This window comes from Carcharodon carcharias, chromosome 11, assembly GCF_017639515.1.
Source record: "Carcharodon carcharias isolate sCarCar2 chromosome 11, sCarCar2.pri, whole genome shotgun sequence".
Lineage (NCBI taxonomy): Eukaryota > Metazoa > Chordata > Chondrichthyes > Lamniformes > Lamnidae > Carcharodon > Carcharodon carcharias.
Window position 1 is genome coordinate 10,801,881 of NC_054477.1, and position 25,155 is coordinate 10,827,035.

The window sequence follows — 25,155 nt, forward strand, 5'->3', positions numbered from 1 at the left end:
ATTTAGGCCTCAACCCACGTCACTGGACACAGGTTATCTGATCATGATCTCGTTGGTTTATGGGATCTTGCTGTGCATGGGCACCTCCTGGGAAGGCAGAGTGCCAAATCTGGAAGTACACCTGCGTGCAGGGGTCCCCAGCATGTTTGCCCCCCTGAGCCGGTGGCGACTCTGTTGGCTGGGTCATGTGAGCTGAATGGATGACAGCCGCATCTCCGAAGGCAAGCTCGGCATAGAGCATGTCATTGGCATGAGACCAACAGGGTGCCCACGTCTGCCATACAAGGATGTCTGCAAGCGAGGCTTCAGATTGACTGGGGTCAGCGTCAATGCCTGGGAAGTCCGCGCTGCTGACCAGAGTGCCTGGACACAAGTGGTCAGGAAGGTCATGGAAAAAGCAGAGGACAAAAGAAATGACCAGATGGCGCAAAAGCGAGCCTGCCGGAAGGAAGAAAACATCAGTCGACCTTGGGCCAACACTATTCACTTGTGCCCGCTGCAGAAGGGACTGGCACTCACGAATCGGCCGCAACAGATGTTCAATACAGAAGTGGCGCACATTCCGGGTACAGTCCATCACCTCCTGAGGCAGACCGATACCGAACCAAGCTGTGCGCAAATTAGCTGTCGCGTTGCCCACATTACAACAGCGACTCCACTGTAGGTGTACTTTCATTGGCTGAAGCTCCGAAAGGTGCTATATAAATGCAAGTTCTTTCTTTTCGCCCAAACATAGAATGTACCGGAGTGCTCTGCATCTCACAGAAAAGTTCAACAGATTAGCCGCATTTTTCCCAAATTGACAAGTGGGTCATTGCTGTCCACACTGATCAGAAAGAGTGCATCACATCCTGAATTCTTAGTTGAAGCTTTTTACTGAGGATCAGGGTTCAGCACGAACAAAGATCAAGAGATTGGGTATAGATTATTGCTGAGGCGATTCCAGCCTTGAGTTTTCAAAGCCTGAAGACTGCACAAAGAACAAAGACTTCAAAAAAATATATTGTTTATAGGATGTGGGCGTCGGTGGCAAGGCCAGCATTTGTTGCCCATCCCCGATGGCCCTGAACTGATTGGCTTGCTCAGTCCATTCAGAGCGCAGTAAAAAGTCAATCGCATTGTAATGTGGGCAATGCTGTGGATCTGGAGTCACATTAAACCAGACAAGGTAACGATGGCCGATTTCCTTCCCTAAAAAGAACATTACTGAACCAGATGGGTTTTTACAACAACCGATACACCTGAGACGAGCTTTATATTCCAGATCTTATTAATCAAATGCAAATGACACCAGCTGGTGTGATGGGATTTGAACCCTTGCCCCCAGAGCATTGTCCTGGGCCCCTGAATTACAAACCCACTATACCATCGTTTACCCAAGGGTGGGAGAAGGTGGAGGAGGAAGTCGTGAATATTTAGGAGACCAGAGAACATTATGGAGAGGTCAGAGGGATAGAAATCAGGCTGTGTCTGCTCCTGAAGAATCCCAGTACAAAGCAACACTTTCAAAAAGAGTAATAAACAAAACAGCTGGGGTGCAGGAGAGAATGACAATAATTAGAAGAGATTCTAATATACATAATGAGAGGCTATACATTGAATTTTGCATTGACGTGTGCAGACAAACCTGACCTTGCTGTTCTTGTTAATGCCCTGGAAGGTCAAAGAGAGAGGAAATTGAGACATGTTTAGGTGGTAAAAGCTCTCGCTAGCCGACCTTCCCCACCCCCACCCCGTGACCCTCAGAGGAACCACACAGACACCACTATCGATGCAGAGTCCCCAGGGAGTGGGAGGGGAGCACTCAGTGCCCAGCACACTGTAAAAGTGCTCAACCACAAATCTGTGTATGTGAGGAATAAGCCAGTGATGAAACCACAAATCTGCTTACGGACAGTGGATTTGCTTAACCTGGGCAGTGAAGAATCTTTGCCTCTGCTGATCTCTTCCCCTCCCAATCCACTACCCGTCCACAAAACAAGACAAGCGCTTCACAAAAACTTGTCACAATCAGTCTGTGTCAGCCATGGGTCAGGGGGTAACTCTCTCACCTCGGAGTCAGAAGTTGTGGGCTTGAGCCCCACTCGAGACTTGTGCACCAAAATGCAGGCTCAACCACTCAGTGTGGTACGCAGGGAGTGGTACACTGTTGGAGGTACTATCTTTTGGATGAGACATTAAACCATGGCCCTATTTGCTGTCTCAGGTGGGAGGCAAAGGACTTGTTGAATGTTGTCCAAAGCGAAGACTGCTCATTGTGTTGGCATGATCTCTTCCAGTGCTGGAATAAGGTAGCCATTCCTCTAAGTGACTTAAGATCTTGGGGATCCAGGCAAATTCGTGTCCATCCATTTGCCTTCTCTCTCACAACGATGGAATTTACCCGATATGTAGGTTCTGAGACTCTGGCAATCGCCTTCTTGTCTTCCAACTCTCGGAAGTCTCTTCCAAGCTTTCCTTGTAGTTCTGTTGGTGCTTTATGTGGGGGCGCATCATGGGATTCCTCTCTGAACCAATGGTGATGCAAAACTCAAAATCTTCAAAGCATCCAAACACACTGGATGCATTTATACCAGACCCTCCTTGCTTCGGATCAGTGGGTGCTTTTCAATGCATGTGCCACCTTCAACCTTCAGTGGCACCGCCTCCACCTCAGGGTTTACTGAGCAAAGCTGCAGCCTTTGCCCAACCCTAAGATGGCAGGACTGTCCATTTCAGTGACCTAGAACATGGAGTTATCATCTTTCCCTCTCTCTGTCCCTCTGATTTGGGTTGCTCAGATTCCCCCCCATAGACCATGAGCATGACGTTGCTCGGTTTCAGAACACATTGTCATGGTCATAGAGTCATACAGCACAGAAACAGGCCCTTCGGCCCATCGTGTCCGTGCTAGCCATCAAGCACCTATCTATACTAATCCCATTTTCCAGCATGTGGCCCATAGGTCTGTGCAATATGGTGTTTGAAGTGCTCATCTAAATACTTAATTTCTTTGGGTAAACATTTTCTTTCAAGTTTTTCAAACAAGATCTTATGGTATAATCTGAGCAGGATGATGTTACGCTGTGTATAAAGCTTCTGTGTTAGGATTTATGATTGTGGGGTTAGTTCTCACTCTCTTCCTGATCTGAATGGTTGTGTGAACTGTCACACCAAGACATGGCTCTTGTTTATTGTGTCCCTAATTCATCGCCATCTTCCAGCATATGGATGTTTGGGTTTCTTTTCCTTCTCACTTGCCCTGTTGCTTTGCCTCCGGTAGCTCCTTTACCATCTTCTTTCTCTTTGTTCTGCAAACCTTTTAGAAAAGATTGGGCTTTCCACAAGCTCTGGAGCTCAACCTGTAAGCAGGACATTTCCTGCTACCTGTGAACCCATGTGGTCTTCCACAGCTCTTGCACATCTTCCTCTCCTGGATGATCTGCATTATTCTGCTGCTTTTTCACTGCATCAACCCTACAACCTTTCTCTCGCCTTACCTGAAGGCCAGCCATCTGAGTAGACAGCACCTTCATCTGTCTGCATTTGGCTTCAAGTATCCTGGCAGTATCTCCAGGTTGTGTACTGTGTGCTTGCCCTTGCTAATCAGAGTCTTTTGTACATCGGGTTGTGCAGACTCCCAAAACGAGCTGATCTACCAGCCCTGCATCCATTTCTTTGGATTTATATTCGCTGGATACATTTCTCGATCTTGTTAAGAAATTGTCACCCAGTCCCTGCTTTAAGCTCTGAAATTCATATCAGTCGATCCATTGGTTTGACTTTGGCTGGAGATGTCTGCTGATATTTTTCAAAAAAAATTGCCCGGGTTTTAACTGCCATCCTGCTCCATCTCTCAGCTATTCAAAATATCGAAACCTCTCTCCAGCCCAAAAATGGCCATTGCTGACCCTTTCCTCTTCATTCGTGCCTTTCAAAAAAAACCACCGAATATCAGTCCGTCCTTTTGTCTAAAAGTTCTTGAATGCCTCTATGACACCATCAGCCTCCCAATTCATCCTGGACTAGAGCTGCACATGCATTGCTGAGGCAGAGGCTATTTCATTCTTACACGATTCTCAGTTTTTCTTCTCTCTCTTTCTGGCCCTAGTCCAGGCTAGATTTTTCACAATCTAATTCAGCATTTATTTGGGTTTTACGCACAGGCGCCTGCTGTCACCATGTTATGTCTTGTGGTTCCCAGCAGTTCGGAATAATGACACCTTTAAACAAATATCGGAGCTGACAAGGAGTGTAGTTCTCAGACTTCACCATGTGCTGCGGATTGATACATCGCTCTTTCGGTATACCGACTGTAGTGCAGTAGGGAGTGATGTGGTATCCTGGGTATTATGTATACTTGCGCATAATATAGTTCCCAACTCTTTTTGCATATCACAACATAACACTTTTCATCTACCCAAAATATTAACTCTGTTTCTCTCTCCACAGATGCTGCCAGACCAGAGTACTTCCAGCACTTTGTTTTCATTACAGGTTTCCAACATCTGTAGTAATTTGGCATTGCCCCCCCTCCCAGTCTCTGCCTGCCCCCTGCCCTTCCTCTCTCTGCCTGCCCCCTCTGCTTCCCTCAACCTCTCCAATTCCTCTGCCCACCCACATATAATGAAGCTCTTTGGCCCCTCCCCCCTCCCCCCACTTATTTCTCCCCCCCAACCCCGTGTCCTAGTCAGGGTCAACACAAGAGCCTGTGGGAAGGAGTCGTTTGTATTTTTATTTACTCTGAAACTTCAAAGTTATCAACTGCGCTCATCAAGGTTACAGGCATCTTGATACCTAATTATACGCCTGCCTCCTGTCCGTGTTGTCTCAGCAGCTTGTGTGTCTGTGGGTGGGCTCCACCTCCCCATGTCAACAAGATGGCAATCTCTGGCCCAGTTTTACACAGGCTGGGAGAAGATTTCTCCCCGTGGTCACGGGTTACAACCAGGGAAGCTGTTCAAACTCTTCATTTATTAAACAGGAACTGGAGCTTTCAAAGCCTCATCCTCTGAAGCGCATTTTTGGTCTTTAAAACAAGAGGAGAAATGGGGTCTAAATAATGTATCAATCGCTAGAAAATGGCAGCTAATTTTAAAATATAAAATCCGCCCAGAATTCCTGCAGGGCAGTAGTTGTATAGTGGCAGTGTTACAATGGGCCGGTGAGCCAGAGGCCTAACACGCTGGAGACTCAAACGTGAATCCCACCACAACAGTTTTATTAAATTTATGGGATGTGGGCGTTGCTGGCCTACATTTATTGCCCATCCCTGATTGCCCTTGAGAACTGAGTGGCTTGCTTGCTAGGGCATTTCAGAGTCATCTCACACACAGGCTGGACCAGTTAAGGGATGGCAGACATTAGTGAACCAGATGGGTTCTTTATGACAATCATGGTCATCGTTAGACTTCTAATTCCAGATTTATTTTTTTTTTAAATTGAATTTAAATTTCACCATCTGCCATGTCAGGATTTGAACCCAGGTCCCCATAACATTACCCTGGGTCTCTGGATTACTAGCCCAGTGACAATATCCACTGCGCCACCACTTCCCCCACAGCGGTTTCAAGTTCAATTAATTAATAGATCTGGTATGAAGCGCTCATCTTATTCATGATGATTTTGAACTATCAGATTCTTGTAAACCAAGGCCCTTTAGGGAAAGAAATCTGCCGTCCTTATCCAGTCCAGCCTACATGTGACTCCAGGCCCACAGCAATGTGGTTGGCTCTTAACTGCCCTCTGAAATGGCCTAGCTAGCTACTCAGTTCTCAAGAGCAATTAGGGATAGACAATAATTAATGGCTTCGTCCGCAACACTCATACTCTGAGAACAAATAATTACCAAGGAGCAAAAGACCTATCCCACCAGACTGAGGATCAATCATAGAAAACATGGATTTCAAAGGTTTCATTAGCCTTGTCCTTGACTGTCCAAGTGTAAAACCGAGTAGAACTGAGTTGCCAACTCTGACATATCCCTGGAGGTTTCATCACACGACTTCTTGTCTCCATTTCTGCACATTTGTCACTGATCGCCTAACAACAACTTGCATTTATATAGTGCTGTTAGCATAGTAAAACACGACCTGATGCTCCGCAGGGACCTGATAATTTCACACCAAGCCACACAAGGAGCTATTAGGGCAGGTATCTAAAAGCTTGAGCAAAGAGGTAGATTTTGAGGAGTATCTAAGAGGAGGAGAGAGGGATGGAGAGTTGGAGAGGTTTAGAGAGGGAATTCCAGAGCTTATGGCCTCAGCAGTTGAAGGGACAGCTGCTAATGGTAGAGTGATTAAAATCGAAGCAGCACAAGAGACCAGAAGTGGAGGAGAGCAGAGACCTCATAGGATTGCTTGTAGCAGTCTCTAGGGGGTTAATCTCGAATTCCTGGAGACTCCAGGACAATCCTGGAAATTCAGACACAATGGGCATCCTCCTGCTTCTGGGGGCTGATGTTTTTTCCATCCCACTGGATTCTGGGAACGAGTCGGAAGGTTGCATGAGGCCACAGGGGCCGAGGATGAGAGGGATAGTTCCAGCTACTGGATTCAGTGCACCAGAGGCTTGAGAAAAGACCGGCTGCATTATCTCATTCCAGGGATCAAAATACAAAGCAGCAGCTTTCATCTCATGAGGGAATGTCAGGTCACCCCTGCTGGGATCGTGTTTCTGTCAGGTCACTTACAGCGAACGGATTGCTTTGTCAAACGGAACAGTTCCCCTAGTCAGCTTCCTTTATGAATGGCACAACCTTAGTTCAATGAGTAATGCAAGAGAGAGTAGGCCAGGAGCAGTACTTAAAAATGGGGTGTCAACCTGATGAAGATACAACACAAGGCTACTTGTGTGCCAAACACCATAACACCATACAGACAGAGCTATCCACAACCAACGGGTCAGGTCTAAGCTCTGTCTAGCCACATCCACTCGTGAATGGTGGTGGACAATTAAACAACTCACTGGAGGAGATGGCTGCACAAATATTCCCATCCTTAATGATGGAGGAGCCCGGCACGTCAGTGCAAAAGACAAGGCTGAAGCATTTGCAACCATCTTCAGCCAGAAGTGCCGAGTGCATGATCCGTCTCGGCCTCCTCCAGAGGTCCCCAGCACCACAAATTCAGCCAATTTGTTCATCAAGAGACTACTGAACACACTGAATATGACAAAGACGACGGGCCCTGACGACATTCCAGCAGGAGTACTGAAGACCTGTGTTCCAGAACTTGCCACGTCCATAGCTAAGCTGTTCCAGTACAGCTACAGCACTGACATTTACCAGGCAATCTGGAAAATTGCCCAAGAATGTCCTGTCCATGAAAAGCAGGCCAATTACCACCCCATCGCTCTACTGTCCATCATCAGTAAAGTAATGGAAGGGGTCATCAACAGTACGATCATGTGGCCAAAACAGCTGAACTCCAGAGGTGAGGCGAGAGTGACTGCCCTTGATATCAGGGCAGCATTGACCGAGTGTGGCATTGAGGGACCCGAGCAAAACTGGAGTCAATGGGAATCAGTGTTCAGCACCATTCATGATTCCTCAGATACTGCAAAAGTTCCAGTCCAAATGCAGCAAGACCTGGACAATATCCAGGCTTGGGCTGACAAGTGGCAAGTAACATTCACATCACCCAAGTGCCAGGCAATGATCATCTCCAACGACAGAGAATCTAACCATCGCCCCTTGACATTCAATGGCATTACCATCACCGAATCCCCCACTATCAACATCTTAGAGGTTACCATTGACCAGAAACTGAGCTGGACCAGCCACATAAATACTGTGACTACAAGAGCAGGTCAGAGGCTGGGAATCCTATGGCAAGTAACTCACCTCCTGACTCCCCAAAGCCTGTCCACCATCTACAAGTCAGAAGCGTGATGGAATACTCTCCACTTGCCTGGACAGGTGCAGCTTCCACACTCAAGAAGCTTGACACCGTCCAGGACAAAGCAGCCGCTTGATTGGCACCCCATTCACCGCCTCAAACAAGCACCCATAGCTCAGTGGGCACACTCACTCCTCAGTACGATAGTTGTGGGTTTAAGACCCACTCCAGAGAGTTCAGTACGAAATCCAGGTTGAATCTCCTGGGTCAGCACAGGGGCAATGCCCATGCCAACCAAGGGTCCACCCAGGGGTGAGCGCCACACCACCCATGGGTCAGTACTAAGGGACTGCTGCACTTTGAGGTTAGGGTTGTCCATTGTGATTAAATGTTTCCCTGGGAGGTTTCGTCACATGACCTGCCCCCACACTCCAGCCATTCGTCAGCCAACAATTACAAATATCAAAGTTAATTAATTTAGGTAATAAGCATATCGTTACAAGATGCCATCCTCATTAGAACATAGAAATTGTCTTTGGGAATAGGTGATAAACACTGTAGACCTCAGATTGGTAAGACAAAGCCCTGCAACACAAACCCACCTGTGAATATCTAACAAGTATTCATTAAGCACTCTAATTGTTTTGAGAGATTCAGAATTATATTCCTCATCAGTTATTAAACGTCAAATTAAGGGGGCTTATATAAAATTTCTTCTGATTTATGTATTTCCTTGTGTTGTACTGTCTTACTACACAAATTGGAAAGCAAAAAGACTCATTACTCAATTGGATGATGCTTGACTGTTGGTCAAACAGCCTTTTTGCCCCCATTTTCATAGTTTTTTTGAAATCTGGCAAAATGTCCCAAGTAAATGAACAAAATCTTTTTTACTATCCTGATGATTTTTCTCCAGGGTTGCATACATCTGCTGCCTGGAGATTGATCTTCAATTCCCGGAGACCCTCCGGGCCACAATTCCCGGAAACCACCCCCCCCGGGTCACAATCCCAGAGGGTTGGAACCTTATTTGAGGTATTGTCTTTCAGGAGAGACATTAAGCTCCTCCATCACAGTCGAACCTAAAGCAAGATCATCAGCCAGTTCTCAGTGTTGTCCTAAGCAATATTTATCCCTCAACCAACATTACGATAAACAGATAATCTGGCCATCACATCATTGCTATTTGTGGCATCTTGCAGGGAACAAGCTGGCTGCTGCATTTCCCACATTGCAACACTTCAACGATCACTTCATTAGCCGTAATGGGATGTCCTAAGGTTGTGAAAGGCACTCGACAAAGGCAATTTTCTTTTTTCCCCCTGCCGAGAATGTAAATTGCTTCACTCAAGACCCTTAAGCGTTAGCAGGAAGACTAGGCCGAATGTTCCCGATGGTGGGGGAGTCCAGAACCAGGGGTCACAGTCTGAGGATACTGGGTAGACCATTTAGGACTGAGATGAGGAGAAATTTCTTCACCCAGAGAGTGGTGAGCCTGTGGAATTCGTTACCACAGAAAGTAGTTGAGACCAAAACATTGTATGTTTTCAAGAAGGAGTTAGATATAGCTCTTGGGGCAAAAGGGATCAAAGGGTATGGGGAGAAAGCGGGAGCAGGTTATTGAGTTGGATGATCAGCCATGATCATAATGAATGGCGGAGCAGGCTTGAAGGGCCGAATGGCCTACTCCTGCTTCTAGTTTCTATAAATCCCAGCCTGGCTTCCTAGCTAGGCCAAAGAGGGGGAGGAGACTGTTTTTTTTGGCCAAGTCTCTTAAATCATCAGATTCCAGGGCAGGGGTTGGGAGGAGACTTTCCCACTCTAATTCTCAGCAACCGTCAGCATTTCAACAGGGGTCAGCGACTCAATTGGAACCGTTTTGCTTTTACAAAACATGTCAACATTTAACACTCAAGGGTCAGCTCGTGAAGGGTCATCCGAAGGTTACAGGTGATGGGAGGAAGTTGCACCAACAGAGACTGGCCAGTAATTGGTGTCAGTAATTGAGCAGGCAGGTTCACGTTTGAAATGTGAAAAAAAAAAGTTTTTCTTTTTTAAAAAGACAACATTTTCAACCACGGGGGACAATGAGTCTAACTTGTGGGACCCAGTTAGGGGTGCCAACTGTTAGGAAAATGTCTTCCTGCAGGTTTCATCACTTGACTTGGCCCCTTGTTCCAGCCATTAGTCGGCCAACACATCCATCCATCCATGTGACGTACAGCCTTCCTACGCCAATTGAAATACAAAAAAAAAGGAGTCATGACCCAATTGGATGATACTTGGCTGTCAGCCAAACAGCCTTTTTTTTAAACCTCATTTTGAATATTTTTATGTCTGGTAAAGAGAAACGTTCAAAGAAAATGACAAAAAAAGATCTTTTTCACATGGCAGTGATTTTTCTCCAGAGGATTGATCTTCAATTCCTGGAGAATCCAGGCCAATCCTGGAGGTTTGGCAACCCTATAGAGGCAGGACCAGAAACACACATGAGAGGTCTCTGGGATCGCCAATCCTCCAGGATTTCAGGATTAATCTCCTGGACATAGCTGGGTATAGCAAGAGAAAACATCATAGGGAGGGGGCACTGGAAAATAGACTAGACTGATCAGACAATGATGAGTGATCAGGATCAAAATAATAACTTGTTCAAAATAATAAAAAATGTTCGATCAGAAAGATATGGGGGGAGTCTACAATAAAATGGACATAACCTTAAAATTAGAGCTGGGATGTTCAGGGTGATGTCAGGAAGCATTTCTTCATATATCAGATAAGGTGTTAATTGTGATTCACCATTCTTAACCTGAGAGACAAAAGATTAGGTTCAAGTTCACTCCAAAGACTGGACGCTGGGGACAACCCCACCCTCCCCCCCACTTTTATTCAAACAATGCTATGGGATCCTTTAGGGCTGATAGGGATAGAGCAATGGGATGGGAGTGACTGGATTGCTCTACAGAGAGCCAGCATAGACTCGATGGACCTAATGACTACCTCTTGTGCCATAATGACTCTTTGGCAAAGGATAGTGAAACTCTGAAACACTCTGTGAGAATGGCTGGGGGGCACAGGGAGCAATTAGATCCTTCAGGAACGAGATCAACAATGGGCTCAGGGCAGCTAGGATTATGAAGCAGAGGCTAAAAATCAGCCACGATCGAGCGGCACAAGGGGCTGAATGGCCTTCTCTTGTTCCTGTACATTCCCATAAATGTCCCAGATTGCCAGGAACAAACAGGGGCGAGCTGTTCAGAGGATGACCTGCCTGGATTAAAGCCATCTGAGCTGACCTCTCACCCCTCCGCTTCAACTCCTGCCTCATCCAGACTTCAGCTTCAGCTAGTAGAGCTGCAAACCCTTGGCAACATACCTCTCGCACTCCCCAGCTCTCCATGGCCCCTTTTTCGATCCCCCCAGTCTACAGTTTGTGAAAACCGGTGTCACCAGAAGTAAACGACTGAGTTACAAGCCAGCAAATCTGGAGTTCACACAACCTTCCTGGCACCATTAGCTATCAGTGCCCTGATTAGGTTGTGTTTACTTTCAGATAAAATGCCAGATTTCTCCGCTACACCCTGGTTGGGACTCTGAACTAGCCATTTGCCAGGATTATTTAAAGATTTGTTTTAGTTAATTATCTATGCTTACAGGATGTTAGCATCATGGTAGATTTAACCCCCTGAACTATCCCCCAGGATTCTGAATCACTTGGAGGTGAGGCTTCAGGGGCAATGACAGAGGTCCTGCACAACATCCACCCAAGTGTTACTCAATAAACTGTCCCAAAGCGCTTCAAGGGTGTATATAGAAACATAGGAACATAGAAACTAGGAGCAGGAGTAGGCCATTCGGCCCTTCGAGCCTGCTCCGCCATTCATTATGATCATGGCTGATCATCCAACTCAATAGCCTGCTCCCGCTTTCTCGCCATATCCTTTGATCCCTTTTGCCCCAAGAACAACATCTAACTCCTTGAAAACATACAATGTTTTGGTCTCAACTACTTTCTGTGGTAATGAATTCCACCAACTCACCACTTACTGGGTGAAGAAATTTCTCCTCATCTCAGTCCTAAATGGTCTACCCCGTATCCTCAGACTGTGACCCCTGGTTCTGGACTCCCCCATCATTGGGAACATTATTCCTGCATCTACCCTGTCTAGTACTGTTAGAATTTTATAGGTTTCTATGAGATCCCCCCTCATTCTTCTGAACTCCAGCGAATGTAATCCTAACCGACTCAATCTCTCCTCATATGTCAGTCCCACCATCCCAGGAATCAGTTGGGTAAACCTTCGCTGCACTCCCTCTACAGCAAGTACATCCTTCCTCAGATAAGGAGACCAAAACTCACAAAATATTCCAAGTGTGGTCTCACCAAGGCCCTGTACAATTGCAGCAAGACATCCTGCTCCTGTACTCGAATCCTCTCGCTATGAAGGCCAACATACCATTTGCCTTCTTTACCGCCTGCTGCACCGGCATGCTTACCTTCAACGACTGGTGTACAAGGACACCCAGGTCTCGTTGCACATTCCCGCTCTCAATTTATAGCCATTCAGATAATAATCTGCCTTCCTGATTTTGCTACCAAAGTGGATAACCTCACATTTATCCACGTTATACTGCATCTGCCATGCGTTTGCTCAGTTTGTTCAAATCACACTGTAGCATCCCTGCATCCTCCTCACAGCTCACCCTCCCACCCAGCTTTGTGTCATCTGCAAATTTGGAGATATTACATTTAGTTCCCTCATCTAAATCATTAATATATATTGTGAATAACTGGGGTCCCAGCACCGATCCCTGTGGTACCCCAGTAGTTACTGCCTGCCATTCAGAAAAAGACCTGTTTATTCCTACTCTTTGTTTCCTGTCTGTCAACCAGTTTTCTATCCATCTCAATACACTACCCCCAATCCCATGCACTTTAATTTTACACACCAATCTCTTATGTGAGACTTTGTCGAAAGCCTTCTGAAAGTCCAAATAAACCACATCCAGTGGCTCTCCCTCATTAACTCTACTAGTTACATCCTCGAAAAATACCAATAGATTTGTCAAGCATGATTTCCCTTTCATAAAACCATGCCGACTCTGCCACTGTTTTCCAAGTGCTTAGCTGTTAAATCTTTTATAATGGACTCTAGAGTTTTCCCCATTACCGATGTCAGGCTGACTGGTCTATAATTCCCTGTTTTCTTTCTACCTCCCTTTTTAAATAGTGGGGTTGTATTAGCTACCCTCCAATCTGAAGGAGCTGTTCCAGGGTCTATAGAATCTCGGAAGATGACCACCAATGTATCCACTATTTCTCTGGACACTTCCTTAAGTACTCTGGGATGTAGATTATAAAACCATGGGGATTAATCGGCCTTCAATCCCATCCATTTCCCCAACACCATTTCCAACACCATTCAAATTTAATTAAAAACAAGAAGTTCATCTTTCACATTCCTACAGAATTTAGGAAGTTTTAGGATGTTAAATGCACAATTTGATGTATATTTTTAAGTTTGTTAACTCCAGAAAATGAATTGAGTAAAGCTGTAGGAAATTCAATTTTAAAATCTGATTCTAATGAATAAAATACTCAATTCTGATTGCTCAACTAACACAAATTAGTTTGCAAATTCATAACAAATGGAAATTTGCTGCACTTCTTGTAACAGGCAACATCAATTTATGAACAAGTTACTCTGTGTGTTGAGTTTTTAAAGCAAAGCCCCAAACAAGCAGGGATTCCAGCTTATACTTCCTGGTACTTTTTGCAGGCTCACATTGGAGCAGAGTTCATTGTCAGTAGAACCATAGAACACTACAGCACAGAAAAACAGGCCATTCGGCCCTTCTAGTCTGTGCTGAAATATTATTCCGCTAATCCCATTGACCTGCACCTAGTCCATAACCCTCCAGACCTCTCCCATCCATGTATCTATCCAATTTATTCTTAAAACTTAAGAGTGAGCCCGCATTTACCGCGTCAGATGGTAGCTCGTTCCACACTCTCACCACTCTCTGAGTGAAGGAGTTCCCCCTAAACCTTTCCCCTTTCACCCTAAAGCCATGTCCTCTCGTGTTTATCTCTCCTAATCTAAGTGGAAAGAGCCTATTTGCATTTACTCTGTCTATACCCCTCATAATTAGACAGTACTTTATACAATTCCGTTATTCAATATACAATGTGAACAAAATGCCACCAAGCTTGTTATACAAGGAATTTACCCTGTGTTTTCCCATAATAGACATAGATCAGAATGAATCTGACACTGAGCCACATGTGGAGGTGTTAGAACATATATATTTGGTCAGAGAGGTAGCTTTTTAGGAGCTTTCCTTTAAGGGAGAGAGCAAGAGAGATTCAGGATGAGAATTCCAGAGCTTCAGGCCGAGGGAACTGAAGGCACAGCCATCGCTGATGTAGTGATAGAATTCAGGGATGCACAAGAGACCAGCATTGGAGTAGCGCAAATATCTCAGAGTGTTGTGGTGTTGGAGGAGGTTACAGAGATTTGGGGGGGGTGGGGGCGGTGCAGGACTTGGAGGAGTTTGAACGCATGGGTGGGAATTTTAAAATGGAGGCATTTGGGGGGTGGAGGAGGAGAGGGGTGGGGCGGGGGAGGAGGAGGAGAGGGGTGGGGCGGGGGAGGAGGAGGAGAGGGGTGGGGCGGGGGAGGAGGAGGAGAGGGGTGGGGCGGGGGAGGAGGAGGAGAGGGGTGGGGCGGGGGAGGAGGAGGAGAGGGGTGGGGCGGGGGAGGAGGAGGAGAGGGGTGGGGCGGGGGAGGAGGAGGAGAGGGGTGGGGCGGGGGAGGAGGAGGAGAGGGGTGGGGCGGGGGAGGAGGAGGAGAGGGGTGGGGCGGGGGAGGAGGAGGAGAGGGGTGGGGCGGGGGAGGAGGAGGAGAGGGGTGGGGCGGGGGAGGAGGAGGAGAGGGGTGGGGCGGGGGAGGAGGAGGAGAGGGGTGGGGCGGGGGAGGAGGAGGAGAGGGGTGGGGCGGGGGAGGAGGAGGAGAGGGGTGGGGCGGGGGAGGAGGAGGAGAGGGGTGGGGCGGGGGAGGAGAGGGGTGGGGAGGAGGAGAAGAGGGGGGGGCGGGGGAGAAGAGGGGGGGGGGCGGGGGAGAAGAGGGGGGGGGCGGAGGAGAAGAGGGGGGGGGCGGAGGAGAAGAGGGGGGGGCGGAGGAGAAGAGGGGGGGCGGAGGAGAAGAGGGGGGGCGGAGGAGAAGAGGGGGGGGCGGAGGAGAAGAGGGGGGGGGCGGAGGAGAAGACGGGGGGGCGGAGGAGAAGGGGGGGGGCGGAGGAGAAGAGGGGGGGCGGAGGAGAAGAGGGGGGGCGGAGGAGAAGAGGGGGGGCGGAGGAGAAGAGGGGGGGCGGAGGAGAAGAGGGGGGGCGGAGGAGAAGAGGGGGGGCGGAGGAGAAGAGGGGGGGCGGAGGAGAAGAGGGGGGGGCGGAGGAGAAGAGGGGGGGCGGAGGAGAAGAGGGGGGGGCGGAGGAGAAGAGGGGGGGGCGGAGGAGAAGAGGGGGGGCGGAGGAGAAGAGGGGGGGGCGGAGGAGAAGAGGGGGGGCGGAGGAGAAGAGGGGGGGCGGAGGAGAAGAGGGGGGGCGGAGGAGAAGAGGGGGGGCGGAGGAGAAGAGGGGGGGCGGAGGAGAAGGGGGGGGCGGAGGAGAAGGGGGGGGCGGAGGAGAAGGGGGGGGCGGAGGAGAAGGGGGGGGGCGGAGGAGAAGGGGGGGGCGGAGGAGAAGGGGGGGGCGGAGGAGAAGGGGGGGGCGGAGGAGAAGGGGGGGGCGGAGGAGAAGGGGGGGGCGGAGGAGAAGGGGGGGGCGGAGGAGAAGGGGGGGGCGGAGGAGAAGGGGGGGGCGGAGGAGAAGAGGGGGGGCGGAGGAGAAGAGGGGGGCGGAGGAGAAGAGGGGGGGCGGAGGAGAAGAGGGGGGGCGGAGGAGAAGAGGGGGGGCGGAGGAGAAGAGGGGGGGCGGAGGAGAAGAGGGGGGGCGGAGGAGAAGAGGGGGGGCGGAGGAGAAGAGGGGGGGCGGAGGAGAAGAGGGGGGGCGGAGGAGAAGAGGGGGGGCGGAGGAGAAGAGGGGGGGCGGAGGAGAAGAGGGGGGGCGGAGGAGAAGAGGGGGGGCGGAGGAGAAGAGGGGGGGCGGAGGAGAAGAGGGGGGGCGGAGGAGAAGAGGGGGGGCGGAGGAGAAGGGGGGGGCGGAGGAGAAGGGGGGGGCGGAGGAGAAGGGGGGGGCGGAGGAGAAGGGGGGGGCGGAGGAGAAGGGGGGGGGCGGAGGAGAAGGGGGGGGCGGAGGAGAAGGGGGGGGCGGAGGAGAAGGGGGGGGCGGAGGAGAAGGGGGGGGCGGAGGAGAAGGGGGGGCGGAGGAGAAGGGGGGGGCGGAGGAGAAGGGGGGGGCGGAGGAGAAGGGGGGGGCGGAGGAGAAGAGGGGGGGCGGAGGAGAAGAGGGGGGGCGGAGGAGAAGAGGGGGGGCGGAGGAGAAGAGGGGGGGCGGAGGAGAAGAGGGGGGGCGGAGGAGAAGAGGGGGGGCGGAGGAGAAGAGGGGGGGCGGAGGAGAAGAGGGGGGGCGGAGGAGAAGAGGGGGGGCGGAGGAGAAGAGGGGGGGCGGAGGAGAAGAGGGGGGGCGGAGGAGAAGAGGGGGGGCGGAGGAGAAGAGGGGGGGCGGAGGAGAAGAGGGGGGCGGAGGAGAAGAGGGGGGGCGGAGGAGAAGAGGGGGGGCGGAGGAGAAGAGGGGGGGCGGAGGAGAAGAGGGGGGGCGGAGGAGAAGAGGGGGGGCGGAGGAGAAGAGGGGGGGCGGAGGAGAAGAGGGGGGGCGGAGGAGAAGAGGGGGGGCGGAGGAGAAGAGGGGGGGCGGAGGAGAAGAGGGGGGGCGGAGGAGGGGAGGGGGGGCGGAGGAGGGGAGGGGGGGCGGAGGAGGGGAGGGGGGGCGGAGGAGGGGAGGGGGGGCGGAGGAGGGGAGGGGGGGCGGAGGAGGGGAGGGGGGGCGGAGGAGAAGAGGGGGGGCGGAGGAGAAGAGGGGGGGCGGAGGAGAAGAGGGGGTCGGAGGAGAAGAGGGGGGGCGGAGGAGAAGAGGGGGGGCGGAGGAGGGGAGGGGGGGGCGGAGGAGGGGAGGGGGGGCGGAGGAGGGGAGGGGGGGCGGAGGAGGGGAGGGGGGGCGGAGGAGGGGAGGGGGGCGGAGGAGGGGAGGGAAGGTGGGGAGGGAAGGGGGGGAGGGAAGGGGGGGAGGGAAGGGGGGGAGGGAAGGGGGGGAGGGAAGGGGGGTAGGGAAGGGGGGGGAGGGAAGGGGGGTAGGGAAGGGGGGGTAGGGAAGGGGGGGTAGGGAAGGGGGGGTAGGGAAGGGGGGGTAGGGAAGGGGGGGTAGGGAAGGGGGGGGTAGGGAAGGGGGGGTAGGGAAGGGGGGGGAGAGAAGGGAGGGGGGAGAGAAGGGGAGGAGAGAAGGGAGGGGGGAGAGAAGGGGAGGAGAGAAGGGAGGGGGGAGAGAAGGGGAGGAGAGAAGGGAGGGGGCAGAGAAGGGAGTGGGGAGAGAAGGGGAGGAGAGAAGGGAGGGCGGGATAGAAGGGAGGGGGGAGAGAAGGGGAGGAGAGAAGGGAGGGGGGAGAGAAGGGGAGGAGAGAAGGGAGGGGGGAGAGAAGGGGAGGAGAGAAGGGGGGGGAGAGAAGGGGGGGGAGAGAAGGGGGGGGAGAGAAGGGGGGGGAGAGAAGGGGGGGGAGAGAAGGGGGGGGAGAGAAGGGGGGGGGAGAGAAGGGGGGGGAGAGGGGGGGGGGGAGAGGGGGGGGAGAGAGGGGAGAGAGAGGGGGGAGAGAGAGGGGGGGGGAGGGGGGAGAGAGAGGGGAGAGAGGGGGAGAGAGGGGGAGAGAGGGGGAGAGAGGGGGGAGAGAGAGGGAGAGAGGGGGAGAGAGGGGGAGAGAGGGGGAGAGAGGGGAGTGAGGGGGAGAGGGGGGGAGAGACGGGGAGAGGGGGGGGGGAGTGAGGGGGAGAGGGGGGGAGAGAGGGGAGAGAGGGGGGGAGAGGGGGGAGAGGGGGGGAGAGGGGGGGGAGAGAGAGAGAGAGGGGGAGAGAGGGGGAGAGAGGGGGAGAGAGGGGGAGAGGGGGGGAGAGGGGGGGAGAGGGGGGGAGAGGGGGGGAGAGGGGGGGAGAGGGGGGGAGAGGGGGGGGAGAGAGAGAGAGCGCGAGGGTGAGAAAGAAAGAAAAGGAGAGAAGGAGCAAGAATGAGAACACGAGCACTAGCTTGATGAAACAAAAGCATGAACATTGGAGGAAAAACATCACTTGAGAAGAGGGAGAGAGAGAGAAAAAGAACATGAGAGAGAGAGAGAGAGAGAGAGAGACTGGCGATAGACTCTCAGTACAGCCGGTACACATCTTGCTTGTGGGCTGTGTGTTAATAATATTCAGGGACACAGGCACCAGCCCAGCTTGTTACAGTAAGGTTGTAATCAGGAAGTTGCACCCCCATGTCCAAGGAACATATTTTAACACACACTTTGAAGTGTCTCAGTACAAATCTGTCACTGACCTAAGACATGATGGATCGTCGGTGCCCTTCAGAAGCACTGCCAACTCCCAGCTGAAGTCAAGGCCTCAGTGAGGCAAAGTCCACTTTGCTGATCACTGGAGAACGGGGAAGGAAGGTTACTGCCCAGCTCATCTATCGAGGAAAAGCTTCATTTCCGATGTATTCCCCTGAACATGGATTCAGGAATCTCCAACTCCAACACAGCGCAACACTCTCAGCTTCTTTAGAGTTGGGAGCCTGACCTCAATAGGTTCTATTTGGTGTCTGCTGTAATTCAATGAGTAGCTCTCTCAGCGCAAAGGTTATGGATTTGAGTCCCAATCCAGAGAATTAAGTATAAAATCGAGGCTGGAGGGGCTCTAGTGCAGACCTGAGGAAGTGCTGCACACAGTCAGAGATGTCACCTTTTGGATGAGACTATGCTCTGTTTGCCCTCTCCAGCGGATGCAAAAATTTAGTTGAAGAAAAGCAGGGGAGATCCCCCTCACATTAAGTCCATAGATGGGACTCGAACATACAACCTTCTGTCCGAGAGGCAAGAGGGTGTTTCCCACTAAGCAACAACTGACACCTCAAATCATCAGGCAATGGATTCATCATCCAAACCATTTACCTCCCGATTCTGCAAAACTGGCCCAAATGCAATTCCCTCTACCACCGTTGCACAGTAGCAGCAGTGTGTGTACCATCTACAAGATGCACTGCAGCAACTCACCAAGGCTCCTTAGACAGCACCTTCCAAACCCACAAGCACTACCATCCAGAAGGACAAGGGCAGCAGACACATGGGAACACCACCACCTGGAAGTTCCCCTCCAAGCGGCACACCATCCTGACTTGGAAATATATCGCCGACCCTTCACTATCGCTGGCTTTTTGTTTAGAGGGGAGACAACAGCCTGCATTTATATAGCACCTTTAATGTAGTAAAACTTCCCAAAGTGTTTCACAGGAGCGTTATAAATCAGAAAGCTAACACTAAACCACATGAGGAGATATTAGGACAGGTGACCAGAAGGTCCATCAAAGAGGCCGGTTGTAACAAGCGCAATACGGAAGCAGAGAGGGAATTCCAGAGCTTAGGACCATGGCAACTGAAGGCAAGGCCGCCAATGGTGGGCTGAAGTCATGGGGAGCCGACAAGAGGCCAGAATTGGAGGACTGCTGAAACCTGGGGAGATCGTGGGGCTGAACAAGGTTACATAGATCGGGAGGGAGGGAGTGAGGCACGGGGGGTGGTCGGGGGGGTGGATATGAAGAGAGAGATGATAATTTGCAATTGACAAGACTGAAAGCCAATGTCGGTCAGCTTTAATTAGAGCAAATACTGAGAAAGTCTCGTATTCCCAGCAGTGAGATGTCTCACCATGGAGATGGAAGGGAGGAGGGGAGATAGAGGGGAACACTCGGCTTCTGCAGAAGGAACTAGCATCTGTGTTGTTGGACCACATTGCTACGACAAGGTGCTATGCAGTCCACTGCGCTGCCAAAATCTCAATACTTCCCAGTTGCCTGACAGGCTGAACACACAGCTCATCCTTTTTTCAGTAGCCAGCTCACCGGCAGGAGGAAGGGCGCAGGGATGAGAGATGCACAGTTGATCGTTGACTCAACCTGTTCAAGGTAAACTATAGCCCGGTGCTTGGCTACAAAACCTAGTTCTCTTCCCCAGGGATATGTCCAAGATTTTAATACTCTCACCCTAGTTTTCAAATGCCTCTCATACCCTCAGCCCCACCCCACCCAAAAATATATCCTTCAGCTGCCGGAGCCCTTGGTTTAGGAATTCCCTCTCGACTCCTTTTAAAGTCCGTCTTGAAAACCTACCTCGCTCACCAAGCTTTGGTCATTTCTCATCTGTGGCTAGAGTCAAAATTTTGTTCAGTCACACTCCTGTGAGGAACGTTGTAACAATTTGCTATGTGAATGCAAGTGCTTATTGCTCTTTTGAAGGCATCTCGGAATGTAACTGGAACTTTTAGTTCAGCTGTTGACCTTGCACTCATTCGTTGTTTGGGTTTTTTTTTTTGCTCTCTTCCCTTCCTGCTCTAACTTCTCCCCTCCTCTCCTGACGGCCCAGTCACACGCTGCACTATTGCTTCAACAAACATCTGGTGCCATCTGATTGAAATATACAAAATCCTGAAAGGTCTCGACAAGATGGACGTGGAAAGGATGTTTCCTCTCGTGGGTGAATCCAGAACTGGGGGGGGGGTGGGTCGCTCTTTTAGGACAGAGACAAGGAAAATTTTTTTATGTCTCAGAGGGTTGAGTGACTTTGGAATTCTCTGCCTCAGAAGGCGGTGGAGGTAGGGTCATTGAATATTTTTAAGGCAGCGGTAGGTAGATTCTTGTTAGGCCAGGGAATCAAAGGTTATTGGGATTAGACGGGAATGTGGAATTCGAAACACAAGATCATCAGCCATGATCTTATTGAATGGCAGAGCCGGCTCGAATGGATTACTCCTATTCCTTACGTTGTGTTCTTATCTGATACCTCAATAGACTCACCATTCTTTACATTTCCTGCATCACTGCAGTGAACTGCACTGTAATCTGGCCATCTTGAGGGTGCGGAAGCTCCAATACAGCAAAGGTCCCGAGTCGAATTCCAGGGGAGCCGCCCCACAAACCCCGTGTTAAGCGGACCTTCAAGATAGCCGACAGGGGCCCCCCCCGCCCTCCCCACTCCCACATGAACGCATCTGCACGGAACCTGAAATTAAAACAAAAAAGTGCTGGGGAAACTCAGCAGGTTTGGCAGCATTTGCGGAGAGAGAGAGAAACAGTCCAATATGACGCTTCTGAACGCTGGAGTCGGAGTCATACAGGCTCGAAGCATTAACTGTTTCTCTCTGCACAGATGTTGCCAGTCCTGCCGAGTTTTCCTTAGCACTTTCTGTTTTTGTTTCAGATTTCCAGCATCCGCAGTATTTTGCTTTTATCTGTGTAGCCTGATAGGCCGACAAACATGGTCTGTGTCAAAACTGACAGATTCAAAGGCCACATGAAAACACAGTAAAGCAGCAAGTGTGTGAAAAAGGTCTTTATTCAATTGGCTCACACCTTACAAGCGCCTGACCTCGCAAAACCTCTGGACCGGAGAGGGGGATGTTCTCTGCTCGGACTGCCTGGAACCTAGTTAGCAGAGTTTCTTCAACATTGGGGTAGGCAGCCGCTGTCTTCACCCTCTTCCTCGGAGAGGACACTTGTTTGTTGAACTGTTCCAAGGTGCCAAGGCCTTGTGTTTCATGAGGGGGGGGGGGGAGAACAAATTCGACGGTGGAATCGCCCACTCCTTTGCCATGTCTGCTCTCACGCCACGGTTTTCCACTTGCTGCAACGACTTCACCTTCTCTCCAATCAGCAGCGCTTCTAACTTGCTCAAGGGTTTAGCCGGGCTTGTGGGTTTTGCACATCCTTTCACAAGGAGATCTCGATGTCAAAGGATCACTTGCCCAGCCCTCCCACCATGATTTTACACTTGTGCAGTCTAACTTCACTCTGACTGGTCAGCATGGACAAGCTTAGACAATTGCGGCTAATCTGGGTTTAACAGTACAGAATTTCAGCTGATCACAGGCACCATTCTAAGGGATCTGCTATTCTGCCAGCGGGAATGGTCAACTCCGTGGCATAATCAGAATCTGGTGTCATCCAATATTGACTCATCACCATTTCACAGTACAAATCCGGCTCATTCACAAAGACTGGGCAGGTTATTTTAACTGCGATGGGCCTCACAAGCCCGGCCCTACCCTTGCACCAATGTCTGCTCATGCTTCACGCTCGAGCACCCGCAGCACCCAGCAAGTATCTCGCTCTTTCAATAATGACCTAGGGGGGGAAGCGAGACCCTGCCGGATAGCCCCCCTTTGCAGTCCAGCAAGGTGCCAGCCAGATATACAACTACGTCCTGGTGGTCCCAGCAGGGATCTAAGCAACCGCTCTCAGTCTGTGTAACAAGGAGCAGCAGACCATCGGTGGAGCAAGGCTTCCTCTCTTTTTTTTTTGGGGTGATGTGCTGCTGCTTGTAGCATGGCCTCTGGTCAGGGCAATTATTCAAACAAACAAAATTACAAGTGGGAGAGAGGCAGGGCATTGCCACTGGATACAGACTTTTGATGAAGGTTTATACTCCAGTCTCTCAGTGCCCATTAATTATTGAAGGGTTCGGAGGCAGTCCTTCCCTTGTGAAAACTTGAACTACTTCAGAAGGGAAGGCATTTGGAGCACTTCATAGTCTTTATACATAATTTATCTCTAAGTTATTTGATCCCTGCGTTATTCATGATGACTTGGGTTTCAGCTACATGTTTAAGTATTGCGTGCTCATCCTTCCATTGACTCACTGACCAGACGTACCTTCAGCTACCATCTTCCACCATCCCTAAACTCCAGTTCATGCAAAGCTCTTCTGCCCGTATCTCGCCTTTTGGCAAGTCCCGTTCATCCAGCACCCCTGGATTGGCTGGCCTACATTGGCTCGCGATCCCACAATGCCTCCATTTTAAGGCTTTCATCCTCATTTTGCATCTCTAACCTCCTCCAGCCCGACATCCTTCCGAGATCTCAACACTCATCTTTTTATGCGTCTCTGATTTTAATCATTGCACCGTTGGTGGCCATGCCTTCAACTGCCTGGGTCCTAAAAGCTTCGGAGTCTCCTCCTGACACCTCTCCATCTATAAGGCACTCACTAAAACATTTGCCTTGTTCTAATATCCCTTAATGTGGCTTGGTGTCAAATTTTGTTTGCTATTCAGTCATGTGACTTTTACTACATTAAAAGCACTGCAAGCTCGCCTCACAGAATGATCACAGCACAGCAGGTGGCCATTCAGCCCATCACAAACATGCAAGCTCTTTGCGAGAGCAACTCAGCTAATCCCACTTGTCCATCTTTTCTCTGTAACCCTGCAATATTTTTTTCCCTTCGGAGAAAGTTTCCAATCTGAGAGCCACACTCTCAGGGAGCAAATTGCAGATCTCAACCACTCTCTGAAATAAAATTACCACCTTTCACTCTTTTCCAAATCACCTTAAATCTGCATCCCCTCATTCTCAATCCTTCCACCAATGAGAACAGTTTCTCCCCATCTTCTCTGAACAGCTTATAGCATTGAACACCTCTGCCAAATCTCCTCTCAACATTCTCTTCTCCAAAGGGAACAATCCTAGCTTCACCAATCTATCTGCATAACTAAAATACCTCATTGTTGGTATCATTCTTGTGAATCTTTTCTGCACCCTCTCTAATGCCTTCACATCCGCCCTAGAGTGCGGTGCCCAGAGCCAGATACAATACTCCAGTTGAGGCTGAACTGGTGTTTTATAAATGTTCACTACAACTCCCTTGCTTGTGTACTCCATGCCTCTATTTATACAGCATATGAATGAGCAGGAGTAGGCCACTCAGCCCCTCGAGCCTGCTCCACCATTCAATAAGATCATGGCTGATCTGATTGCAGCCTCAACCCCACATTCCTGCCTTCTCCCGATAACCTTACACTCCCTTGTTCATCAAGAATCTACCGAGCTCTGTCTTAAAAATATTCAGAGACTCTGCTTCCACTGCTTTTTGAGGGAGAGAGTTCCAAAGACTCACGACTCTTGGAGAAAAAAATTCTTATCTCTGTCCTAAATGGGCAACGCCTTATTTTTAAACAATGACCCCTAGTTCTAGGTTCTCCCAAAAGAGGAAACGTCCTCTCCAAATCCATCCCACAGGATCTTAAGGGTTTCAATCAAGTCGCCTCTCACTCTTCTAAACTCCAGTGGATACAAGCCTAACCTGCCCAAACTTTCCACATAAGACAACCTGCCCATTCCTGGTAGTAGCCTAGTAAACCTACGCTGAACTGCTTCTAACACATTTACATCCTTCCTTAAATAAGGAGAGCAATACTGTACATAGTACTGTAGATGTGGTCTCACTGGTGCCCTGTACAACTGAAGCATAACCTCCCTACTTTTGTATTCAATTCCACTCACAATAAATGATAACATTCTATTAGCTTTCCTAATTACTTGCTGTATCTGCATACTAACCTTTTGTGATTCATCTAGAAGGACAAGGGCAGCAGACACATGAGAACACCACCATCTGCAAGTTGCCCCTCCAAGCCACTCACCATCCTGACTTGGAAATATATCGCCGTTCCTTCACTGTCGCTGGGTCAAAATCCTGGAACTCCCTCCCTAACAGCACTGTGGGTGTACCTACACCACATGGTCTGCAGCGGTTCAAGAAGGCAGTTCACCACTAGTAAATGGACAGTAAATGTTAGCCTTACCAAACGACACCCACATCCCATGAATAAAAAGAAATGCCCCAGGACACCCAGATCCCTCTGCATCTCAGAGCTCTGCAACCTCTCACCATTTAGATAATATTGCTGCAAAAAGATACATGTCAAAGCTTTTCATCTTGCGCTCAGCAAGAATACCAATATAAGGGGAAAAGAACAATTTATACTGTATGTGGAGAGAGTGCTGATTTCTCAGCAAGTGGTGCTACTATGGAGAATGCCCCAGCGCTCGTCCCTCTGGCACATCATTCGTTACATCCCACCAATCAGAAAAAGACACATTTATGGCTACTCTGTTTCCTGTTAGCCAGCCAATCTTCCATCCATGCCAATATGTTATACCACGAGTTTTTATTTTCCACAATAACCTTTGGATGTGGGCATCTTATCAAACGCCTTCTGGAAATCGGAGTACAGTACATCCAATTTTATCCACAGCACAAGTGACTCCTTCAAAGAACCCCAATAAATGGGTTAAAAATGGCTCCCCTTTCACAAAACCAAGTTGACTGTGC

At 50.2% G+C, this 25,155-nt stretch overlaps 1 protein-coding gene across 2 annotated transcripts in view; it reads right to left on the bottom strand.

Annotated features, from left to right (window-relative positions):
- Positions 1-25,155, bottom strand: part of LOC121283776 (glycerophosphodiester phosphodiesterase domain-containing protein 5-like) — a 317,012-nt gene that overhangs the window by 256,039 nt on the left and 35,818 nt on the right. The window contains exon 1 of one of the 2 annotated variants that reach the window (XM_041198485.1): positions 20,841-20,913. The exons of the other annotated variant lie outside the window; for it this stretch is intronic. The gene's annotated coding sequence lies outside the window, so the exon portion shown is untranslated. Of the gene's footprint in view, positions 1-20,840; positions 20,914-25,155 lie in introns of those variants that run through there. 2 annotated transcript variants of the gene reach the window in all.